Raw genomic sequence first — 12271 nt, 5'->3', positions numbered from 1 at the left:
TTCCATCTTTAAACGTTTCTCTCTATTATGTAAATAATCGCAATGAAGACAGAGTCGAGAAAACTGCGTGTTTTCTGGACGAGCCGAGAAGAAGCCAGAAAGCTTGTGCTTACCAACATATTCGAGTGGACTCGATATTTTCGGTTCGTAACGTTTTATGAATGGTAATAACCGGCAACCCTTAGAGAACGTTACAGCTTTTTCTTTCGGAGAAATCCATACAGCGCGTTCTAAGAGCTCGATGCTTCGTTGTAACTTCGTTGTCGAGAGACCTTTGTTGCCTAAAATTGTAATTTATTTATTGAAATTTAACTCGATTCAGTTTATACTTGATAACTTAAAAAGCATTTGGTATTTACACAGGCAGAAACGTTTCATTTCCGAATATTATTAAAAGTTATAACATATTTGAACATAAATCAACGTAACAAAAAATTCCTCGTACGATCAAATATATTAGACGCGTCTATCTGATATCTAACAATGTACGTATAACGTTACATGGTGTATAACGCGTAAGGATATTTCGAATTAGATTTATTAAAAGATCTTAAATTTTCTTCATTGGTTATATTTTAATTCGCGTAGCATAAATATGCACGCTAGATCTGTATCTATGCTCTATATATTTAATAATATAACGTAGAAAATACATATGTAGTTTGCGAATGGTATTAGAGATCTATATTATCGACTGTTCGCTGCGCAGAAAAGAAGTTTGGGAGAGTCGTCGTAAGAGGGCAGACGCGTAGGACGCGTGCTACCTACGTTACCATCGTTTAAAAAAGGCAATAGTAACCTGTTATAGAATGCCTTAGAATCCTTCGAAGATACTTGTAGTCCGTCCAACGAGACGAGGCAGTAAACGTAAACAAAACTTGATTGCAGCCACGGCAATCAAATTTTATCTACGTTTACTGTCTCGTCTCGTTGGATAGACCGTGTACACACGTATTTACAACGATTTCAAACGATCGAGGATCGATGAACGTAAGTCAGACATATTTGTTTATCCTATAAATGATATTATCTGCAATATTTTGAATTAACAAATATACACGCATCTCTTTCGTTATTCATAGAGTTTTAGCGCTCATAGAAGTAACGATATTCGACGTAACCAGTTAATTCACGTTAGATTGTAAATAAAAGTAGTCGTTTTTCCAAACATACAGGTTAGAAGATATCGCATAGTACGAGGTATCGATGTTCCACGCAACGTCGCATTCCAAGTCACGGAGTAGTCGTAATGTTTGCTTTTCCTCGTTCGACGAATTTCACGAGCGTCGTTTCTACTTGGAGACGGCGCGTATGGAAAAAAGGCAACAAGGCTAACGGCGAAGGTTGACCGAAAGGTACGAACGACGGAGCTTTTAAAGCTGCACCGCGTATTTGTTTGCGAGCCGTGTTAATTCGTCGAACAAATAACCGGCGACGGCCCTCGGACCACGAACGATTCGAAGCCGTTGCAAATGATCAGTTCCTCGCGGGCAATACGTGTAACTGCATTGCGTCTCACAGTTCCGTCGCGTAACCTTTGAAAAAAGGCAAATCGACGCTGCTTCGTGTTGGGTGCAGTGATGTCTCAAGCAACGCTTGGTGTCGCTTCGTGTCGAGTATACGTTAGTTGCTCGCGATGAATTATCGAGGTACTTTCTTGCTAACCTTTTTCCTTTCGTACATTACTTACCCTCTTATCTCTCCTTTCTGTTTCCGTAATGTCCGTCATGAATTTTACAGTCACGGTGCTAAGATTTATAATCTTCGGAGCGTTTCGACGAATCAAAGTTCGTAGCGGTAACAAGGCGAAGCAACGCCGATCTTTAAATTACAACTATCTGCTCACTAGAAGAGAAAGGAACGCACAGGTTTCGTATTCGAAAGCGAATATTTATACGAATATTATACGAACGTCGCTCGACTACGAATCGAAAGCGTGTTACAAGCAGCGATTTCTTTCAGTTCGATCTCGAGTCGGTTTTCATCGGTTTACTCGAGTTGCTCGACGGCGAAGCTGCCTCCGTATCGCAACAGCCTGTTCGATCGAGGTATGTTTTTCGACGCTCTTTGTAAATGTCGCCACTCCGATAGACGAAGTTCGTTCCGCGACGAAAACGTGTCGCGTGGTTATCGAAATTACGCGAGCCCGTAAATCCGGCGAAATACAGCTAGAACCGCGGAAAAGAACAACGAAAGAAGTGGATACGCGCGGAATTTTACGATGCCTCGCGGCCGTGTCGGGAATCGACGAAGAAAACTGCCGCGTCGCGCTATAGGGGGACCACGCAAGCACGCTGTTTTTATAATACACGTTAAATAACTTTACGAGGCCTCAAGTATCGTGGCAAATTGATTTCGTAACGACAATCGCGGAATTAACGTACGATAAAAGTATCATGATGGCAATTAAGCGGAGCACTTGTTTAACTGTGAACCGCTGACGATGGTTCAGTCTCGCTTCGGAGCGCCGAACGAACGATACGCAAACAGTATTCGATCATTTTAATTTCGCCGTGACGTTCCGCTTGCCATGGCGTCGATCTTCTTCCCCGTCGCTTCGATCCACGAGAATCGGAGTTGCGCCTTTTCGCGAGTTTCGCATTTGTGTTTCCCCTGCGAATTCCACGTTTCCGACATTCTACGCGAGCTACTCTCCTGCATTTTCCTCTCCACTTCTTTTCTACCAAGTTTTTACGAACTTTTACGAAGTTACATAAACACGGTACGAAATTTCTCTATGAACTTTCTCAAGTTGTTTAGGGACCGCGAGGTTTTCGAGTCGAGACGCAAAACAGCGATACGCTGAATGTTCGAATTTACCTACGAACACGCGCAACAGCGAAAGTCATCTCATCGCTTGCGTAGATATCGAAACGAAACGTGGTGACAGAAGCGAATCGGAACGACGCTTCTCTTGTCCGACAGCGGGATTTTGCACGCGCGTGGCGCTTGTGTATACAACTATTAAGTGCTTACATTTATGCCTCTCATAATTGGCTTCGTTAAATGAAGAGAGTGACTGAGGAATTAGCTTGCCGGTAATAACCCGGCTATTTATTAACACGTGAAACGAGACGTTATAGGTCTCGCGAACGAATACGTCTGACACACGAGGTGAACGTCTTCTTTGTTCCGCTTTCTTTGCATTTTGTTCGTCCATGTGACCGTGTCGCTGTCAGCGACCATACTTTTCGTTAACTCACCGCTGCATCTTGTTCTCTTCGTTGTGCGGAGAAGATGTCGCGCAAATTCGATCGCTCTGCGTTAAAAAGCGACTCGAACGTCGCGAGATCGGCGATGGAGAAGAGGGATGTTCCAAATATACGACGAAGCGTGTATTAGCTTTCTTAGGAAGGGTTTCAGAGTGACGGAAACGTTTTCTTTCACGCTGAATCGCGTTAGTTTTCTCGTTTGCTTTGGATTTTCCCCGGCTTTTCCTCCCAACGATCTCTTGCTCGAAAACGGTATCGTTTGTTGTTTCGTCGAGAAAAAACTGACCTGCTGGCCTACATTCCATCCTGTTTTCACTTCCTGCCGCTATAGAAGGATTTTATGAGTTCGAGAAAAAAGGATCCTCCGACTCAAAGATTTCGCTGTTCTCTTTGTGTCTTTTCGACCGAAAACATTTTATTTCGTGCATTCGGTGGTCGAGAAACAACGAAGACGATACGCGGAACGAGATAACGGCACGGATTTAAATCTCTCGCTTTTGCACCCCGTCTAAGTATTAGAGGGAGACCTCTAAGAAGGGGAGGAATTAAACGACGAATTTTGACCAACGATGAAAATTATATATTCTACGTTCGAAATCCTTAGCCGCGTGTTTATTCTAAATATTTTGGAAAAAATGTAACGCGAGACCAGGGAGGGAGAATCAAGCGAGGAGTTTAGGCAGCCGAAAAATGTCTTTCATCTGGAAGGTAACGACGACAGGGACACGACGGTGTTCGCCCCGAAACACCGACATTCCACGCTCGTGGAATGCGCGGGTGAAACGTTGAACCGCGCTCAATCCGCAGAAGAAAAAGCGTGATGGGCGAGGGTGGGGATTTAGGAAGAGGTAGATTTACTATCAGACGGATTTCATTCCTCGAGGGTTTAGGCTTTCCAAGCAATCCTATTACCAAAGTCAAACGTGATTTAGGATCTTGGCCTTACGCCGCCGCTCACCATGAAACACCATGGGCGTTTCGTATCTCCTCGGGACAGATACCAACCGCGGTGCACCGGAGTTCTCCAACCAGCCGCCACTATGGGCGTTTTCAGGACCGTAGAAGGGATTAAATTTTCAAAGCACTCGCCGATACCAGTCCGTTCCATTTTAACCGCGGACGATATGGAGAACCGGAGCTGGAGCCAGTTTTCGAGAAAATGGCGACGCCGCAGCTTCTACCATGGAAACCAGTGAAATATGATTTTCGATACGAGAGAAATTATTTATGGTTCTACCTCGCGGTCTTGGCCAAGCACGACGTTCTTTTTCTTTCTGTTCTTTTTCTTTTTTTTTCTTTTTTTTTGAAGCTGAACAGGGAACGACGTCCACTCGGAGGACTACATCGGCATACGGAAATACACCAAGTTCTCGAGAATCACGGGATTTTTAAATTTACAGTGATCGTTCCAAGAGAAAGGACATAAACGTTAAAACGAATCATCGACGGCGTTGATGGACCGTTATCGGTCCGTAAAGCTATCAGGTTCTCGAGAATCGCGGAATTTTTAAATTTCCAACAAACATAATAAAACAGAAGCGTACGGAATGTCAAATCGAATGGACAATGGGAATAGAAAGCGAAAGGATAGAGCAGGAACTTTTTACGCAAAGGAAACGGCTCTTAGAACAGAGTTTTTTTTCGTTTATAACGTCAGCGTGTCTATATAGATCGAAGTAAAGTAGACGTATCGATGTATATTTATCGTGGAATCGTTCTCGCTACGGCCCTGCTGCCTTCGTCCGGTTTCGAGACACGAGAGAACTCAAGAGCACGAGAACGATCGTGCGTCAGGTTCGAGAGAGCCTCGCTTATCCGTATTCGCCATACCCGCTATTATGTAGACGATAATGGTCCCCGCATAAATATTCACGCTGGCGATGCCCATAAATGCTACCGCTGTATCGTGTTGCTCGTATACTATGCACGACGCAACGACGTGTGCGTCGACGATCTTCGAGGACTTGCTGCAGCGTGCATCGCGCGGACCGGGCATCCTGGATTCAACGTTGACGATCAGGACCATCGATCACGCGGTCGGAAATGGTATCCCTGTCTCGTTGTCGCGTTCTTTATACCGTTAATCGAAGACGTTTACACGTTTCGAGACATCGCTTCGTTCTAATTAGTCCCAGCTTGTGTTTTACGTAGTGACGTTTTTTCTTTTTTTTATGAAAATGATTCTCTTCCTAATAGATACGACCACTCTTAAATTGAAATTACCGAACGACAGAGTGAACGAACGTTTGACGACCGGACAAAGAACAGATATTCCTCGTTTCTGTCGTGTTGGCTCTATGACGCAGATCTTTCTTCGGAGAAAAAATTTATCGAACGTGGCAGAGGATCTGGCTGAAATTTATGGCGGATCATTTCGCAGAGATTTGCTCATCTACTCCGCGGGTACCTTGGACGAACGATCGGCGACGATCCCTCGGCAGTTTTCGGCATTTCATCCGATCTTCCACGGGGAGTAATCCCTCGACTGATCGTCGGAGCCGCCCTCGAGCTGCCTCGCCACAGGAACACGGGCAACGGGATCCACTTACACAATTATCTACTCGCGGGATCTCCTTGACGGCCAGTCGCTCATCGTTTTACTGCTCGCTGCTCTCTCACCTCCTCTTTTTTTAAGATTCGTTTTTCAACCGGCTTTTTAACGTCTCGTCCTTCTTCGCGCGGGCCTTTTTCATCTGTCCCGTTTACCGTTTTCTTCTCTCCGATGCTCCTTCGTTTTCTCCGGAACTTCGCTTCGTCTTCTTAACTATTCCACCGATTCTCCAAGTTGCTCTTCCGTTCTAGATCTTACGCCTCGTTCGCCCTGGAATTCGGGCGACCCCATCGACCAGAAGGATATTTCGAGTCGAGCGAATAATAAAATCATCGATGGTTTGGATGTTTCGCGTTAGCATTCGAGCAAGTTGGCTAATTCAGAAAACGCGTCGGTGCTATAATACGAGAAGCTTCTCGCAGGGGCCTTAAAACTCGTCGATTGTCTTCTGCGGTTAAAAATCGTAGCTCTGCTCGTCTCGGAAGAGCGGGCTGTTACTTTTTATCTTCACAATTTTGAAACGAAACAGAGGAGCCAGAAAGTCGAGGCAAAGATTCAATTACGCAGTCCCGTCTCTCGTCGAGTGGGTCGTTTTTCAATGGAATCTCTCAACCGTAGATAAGGAGCTTTAACGATCTTATTCCGTCTAGGAACACCGCGCTCCGTTCTAGCGAAACGAGCATTAAAGCGACACACCCGGCAACAGCGATTCGTGGTCCTCGATGAGAACTGGTTTTCGAATAATTTGTAATGGCGACTGAAAGCAAGCAGAGTGGGTGGGATTTCGACTTTTCCACTGCCCCTCGTTCCTCTTATCCCGTGGGAGTGGCGAACTATTTTACCCGTAGAAGCTACTTTGTCGACGACGTTCCAGCGTTCTGTTTCCTCTCTTCTTTCCATTCCTTTTTTTCAAACTTCAAAAGTGGCGGCAGGAAGACACATATGGCTTTGGTAATTCCTTTTCTCACGGACCATTTACTTTGAAATATTTACTATACATTTTTATGATCGAATACGTCACGGATATGCGGGCTGCTTCGAATGCTCCAACACCCGAGACACTCTGCTTCTTTTCGATGGTGCAAGGACTAGAAAACGGAGTGTCTGATTTGAAGTGGTGAAGAGATCGACGAAGAAACGGATGAAAGGCAGGATTAGTCGAATTTCGAGCGAAGCAAGTATTGGTCGATGATCAAAATGATTCGATACCAAAGATACTGACAATTGCAAGGCGCGAAGACGGAGAGAGATTAAAAGAAAGGGACTTTTCGCGTTAGCGTTGATATTCGTATCGCGACGATGTCTCTTTAGATCGATCTTATAAAAATCGCATTCTCAGAGTGTAAAAGGACGTTACGTGAGAGATGTCGTGTTTCAACGTGAAGACGCTATTGTCGAGCCTTTTATCTCAGCGCGTTTGAGCGCGAGTGAAACTGTCTCGACCACCGAGAAAATCCCAAACAACCGACAAAAAGGGTACGAGGAAATGCTGCCTTTGCTGCAGCCTTTGATGCTGGAAAGGAGGGAAAAAAAGGCTTTTCACCGACCGACCAGAACGTAATCCCTAGCAATAAACTAATTAAGGTCATCGGGAACCTTTCGACTACCTATTTTATTGCCGAATGGTCTTCGGGCTGACGGACGCTTCGAAATGTTTCCGGGTTAACCTCAAAAATCCCATCCCTTGCCCCCGCGCAAACATTTCACAAGAAGAAAACGAGCACTGACGTACAGAGATACGTAAAATTCGAAAGTTGTGACCGTTTCTTAACAGAAATTCTTCTTGGAACTACACTTATGAGAGACGCTTCTTGCAAATTTTTCTCGGTATGTCAAACTCTATAAAACAATTGGAAAAACTCGATTCCGTCTGTAAAATCTTCCTACTTTCGAACGGTTGGGCAAAAACTTGCACGTGGGAATACGCTGGTAGTAATGAGAACGTATTTAAAGATCTCGTTTAATTCGTTGGTACTTCTCATTAGTGTGCTAATGATATCGACACGCACAGCGTTCTCTTCTTTTGTAACGTTTGACTAAAGGCTTAAAGCCTTTTAAAAATTCGATTCAATTATCGTGGATATATCGACGAGGCTTCATCTGCTATTCGCATCCGCCGTGGTCCTCGAATTTTGTCTATCTCGGTCTCTCTTTAGTTTCAATCTAGCAGGCAGCTTAATATTACAAAGAAATCCGTATAAAATCGAAACGAGAAATCACTCGTATCGACATCGATCGATTCTTTCCTAAGGATTTCTCGTTAATAGCAAAATACGATTCGATCGAGAATTAGTTTACCGAACGAGTTGGTTCGAACGCGTGTGCGATGCATCCGACTTGGATATAGAACGTAAGAACGACAAAGGTGCAGGAAATGTAGCAAGAAAAAAAAAAGGGTAGAAACTCGAGAGAAAACGAGGTGAAATCGGGGCGGCGGTGGTTGGACGGCCGGTGGATTATTTTGTCGAACGAAGAAGGGCAGCCAGTCGTTTCCACGCAGCGCAGAGAAGCGAAACGAGAACAGGTAAAAACGTTCGCGGCTAACGCGGAAACCGGCGAAACTCGAATCGGTCGTGTGGAAAGACATCGTCGTCGTGTGGAACGTCGTCTTCGTCGCCGTGGTCGCCAAAATGATGGCTAGGAAGGGCTAAGTGAGACATCAACGAGAGGCGATAGTCGTCGGGGGAGACGTAGCTAGGTGTGGACATACGTGGAAGATCCAGAAGAGTGGCGCGTTTAAAAGGATTTACGACGACAACAAAAATAATCGTTTAACAGGAAGAGAGGGAGAAAGAGAGGCGGTCGTCCGGTGCTGGATGACCGGTCGAACGGTCACCGAGTGTCTATTGCCCATCAAACGACCAGTCGAACGAGCACGCTTCGGTTGGATCGACTTCCGTGAAACAATACTCGGATTGTCATTATGTCGGTGATTTAAAGGGCTGTTCGCTGCGTTCGTCAATCAGAATCTAAGGATGCACCGGACGTTTCCTTTCGTTCGTTCGATGCACGTTGCAACAAAACGTCGAGGTTCGTTAGCCGTTACTCGTGGTTTCGTTGTAAATTAAAAAGCTTGGCGCGTTAGTCCTCGTTCCTCATCCGTCGCGGCCGTTTTCTCCAACGAACACGGTTTATCGCAGTCCTTGCTTGTCGAATTAGGGCAAATCGAAACGTTCTTTATTTCTCTAATAAAATTGGGCAACGAGGATAGAAATATGTACGGAGCTATTCTTTGACACGATCTGGTAATAAATTATATAAATTAATATAATTTCTCGTCTATTCGGTAGCTAATTTGGACAACCAAGGACATAGTATCTATGCGTGAACGAAATAGAAGAGTAAAATTTCTGTATGTCGTTCTATGTCGATGGCCAGAGACCGTAATATTATTTTTGAACGCGTGAAATCGACTAAGATCCTCTTTTCTCGAAAATGGTCGCGTAGTTTTGATATCGTGTATTCCAATCAAAGAAAGCATTCGATATTTCTATCATCGGCATCTTCGATAGAACGATAAAATCGATCGCTGCAAACGGTCGAACGATTCCCGGGGTAAGGCGAACGTTATGGTGATGGTAAAATATTCTGGAATGCGGACGAGCAATCATGGCTGTCGTTTCCTCGATTTTGCGATCTTCGTGTTCGACACGAAGGGATGCAACGACGAGACGTAAGTACCAACGACGAGGTATTCAAGGGGTTGAATTGCGGCGACATTTCCTCGAGTGTTGTCCACGATTCTCCCTTAGCAATCTCCGTTTTAACAGTCGAGGCCGTTCGCTACGTGGCCCTGCTATAGCACTCTAAAAGGGCTGTTCCATATCGGAAAGTTGCGTCTTTGCGGAGTAAAAAGATATATTGTTACGCCTGATTTGATGTGACAATTCGTCGCGATCTAACGTCGTTTAACGCGCCCATTCGCGGCTCTTCGCCGCGATTTTTAACACGTCAACGCGTCACGTTTCCCGGATCCTTTCTCGAGATTCTCGAAACTATCGTTGCACGATGTTTGAATCACATGATAACGCTGTGGGTGTTTCGGTTAAAGCGACAAGGATAATTGCGTCGTAAAGCAACATGTAAAGTTACCCTTTGAGACAGCGCGTTATCTTTGCTCTTCAGGATTCAGTTTCACCATTGTCAAGAACATCCGATTACGAAGTAAAACGTAACGATTTGCATTTCAGAATCTGTCATTTTTAATCGATCAAACTTTCGTAGTATTTTTATTCCGCAGTGTAGCAATTTCTGATACAAGCCTTTCTTTAAAACGAGAAATTTCGTCTGCAGATAATAGGAAACATATTTTAGTACGGAGAACGGACGACTTTAATAGCGTATCCGGCTCGAAAAATAAAACCAATCAACGAAGAAGATATTTGCGTATTTCGACGACGTTAAATCTTATTTCGCGAAGATCCGATCAAACACGAACGGAATATAAAAGAGACGTAGCGGGTCCGTAGGAAATCTGGCGCGATCTTTCCACCAGACTTAATACGCACAATGTTGGTAGAATATCGCGTAGCCAAGAGGCAAGATTTACGAGAGGAAATAGAAGTTACGAAGCAACCCTTATAGGTCGCATGCGGTGCCGGTTTGCGTGTGCGTTTCTAATATCCGGAGTGTTCCCTCAGTTCGTGGAGCTAGCTTTTCGTCTTCCAGGCCCGGACGTTACTCGTCTCGCCCTATTTTATTCCCCCAGTCGTTACCGCCCTTAAGCATACAAATCCCACCCCTGCGTGGGATTGTTAAGACAAATCTTCCATCTCTTGTTTGACGTAACAATCTAGTCCTGAGCGAAACCGTACTCGTCTCTGAGGAATGCACGACGATATCTTCTTCGGAACGCTTTAAAAATTCTAACGAAATTCTGTACCGATTTAATTCGATTTACTCTTCGATGTAATTTACCCGATTCACCCCGTGTTATCTTTCTCCGGCTCTTTCTCAAGAAATCTTGCCAACTCGTCTTTGATTTAGGAGATTGTTTTCGTTTAAAATTATTTTTACGCGATTATCTCGGTAGAAGATGTTTCGAACGGAGAAGAATGCAAGCTAGAGCGAGGATAAACGATCTTTCTCTTGGATCGGAAAATGGATATCGCTGGATACATCTAATTGGTGTCGGTCATCCCCTATCGTGCGAAGGGGGACGAAAAAGAACGTGGCCGGAGTTATAACTATAAAACCAAGCGTCAAGCATAATAAACCCGACTCGTTAATGGTATCGCTAATAGAATCATTTCGCTCGTTCCGTATGAAGTAGGTCCTCGAACGTGGAGCGTCGTTTTCGCCTTATCTTTCGCTTCGTTCCTCCTGTTTTCGCGATAAGATGAAAGCTACTTTGCTACGGAATTCGCTGACGATGCGAATCGTCGAACGGTTCTCTCGGTTTAGCGTTCTTTCTTCCTTTTTCTCTCGTACGACGAACAGATTTTCGAAAGGTTCGATGATACAGTGTACATATGGTACCTTCGCGGACGATTAAAACGCTCGATACGTTTCCGAGTATTTCATTCCGATAGAACGTGACGTATTTCGGCGTACTTCGCCTGAATTTTACAACCTTTTTCTCAAGTACACGTCGAAGAGTAAATATTTTACCTGATTATTCCATAGCGTTCGGACCGGCCGCGGACACACGGCGACTCGATAATTCTACGTTATGCAAAACGTTCACCACTGCTTGGCGAATTTGTCGCCAAACAAAGTTACGAAAATAGACAAAAAGACAAAGTGTTCGGAGAATGGGACATCGGTCAAAGGGCGGTCGTCGGAAATGGACTTAAATATCCGTAGCCAGTTGGCAAGAGAAAAACGTATCGAGTAATTCGAAAAAGGAATAATATCGACGAAAGCAGAGATAAAAAACGGAGGACAATGTCGGCAGGGCAACTATGAAACCGAGAGGAACCGAAGAAGATACTCCTGGTGAAAGGAAGTACAAAGGGTGGGAAGGAACACAAAGAGGAGAAGTTGCAACTTGCGGCTATTCAATGTCGGTGGTTAAGTGTTATTATTATAAGCGTCGTGATCTGTACGAACGACGTGGCTCCTTCTCGAGAGAAACGCGTAGACGGCTCTTCTGCTCGTATACTCAGCAATGATTTTACGTTTACGCCCTGGCTATCTACGCTGGCAACATTCTGAAAACGCTGATGGCAGGAGGAAGTCGGAAAGAGGAGGTTCAGAGAACGGAAGGGAGAGGTTAGGAAACGTGAGCTGCTGCGGCGACGTGGCGAGGAGAAGACAGAATCGCCGAACGGACGGCAAAATAGAGAATAAGAAGAGGAAAAAAAAGAGAAAAAAAGGAACGGATGTGGGATGGGGTGAAAGGGAGAGACGGGGAGGAGAAGAAGCAGCGGCGGGTGCGAGTTGGAAGGCAGAGGAAGGCTTTATTTTATTTTAATGGCGCCGTAAGCTGGGCAGCGCGCACCGAAACCAAGCCTCCGCTTCGTCCGGCTACGTTCGTCATTCAAACTCCTCGGTTTGACACGACTAC

At 44.9% G+C, this 12271-nt stretch overlaps 1 protein-coding gene across 1 annotated transcript in view; it reads left to right on the top strand.

The window, feature by feature from the left end:
• The first annotated feature begins 820 nt into the window (after positions 1-820).
• LOC117152412 overlaps positions 821-12271 on the top strand; it is an 83035-nt gene continuing 71584 nt past the window's right edge. Inside the window, exons 1-2 of the mRNA XM_033324149.1 lie at positions 821-990; positions 1176-1355. The gene's annotated coding sequence lies outside the window, so the exon portion shown is untranslated. The remainder of the gene's footprint in view (positions 991-1175; positions 1356-12271) is intronic.

The sequence above is a fragment of the Bombus impatiens genome, unplaced genomic scaffold, assembly GCF_000188095.3.
Source record: "Bombus impatiens unplaced genomic scaffold, BIMP_2.2 scf_1506, whole genome shotgun sequence".
NCBI lineage: Eukaryota > Metazoa > Arthropoda > Insecta > Hymenoptera > Apidae > Bombus > Bombus impatiens.
Note: the sequence above shows the minus strand (reverse complement) of the source record. Positions and strands in the feature narration are given on the sequence as shown.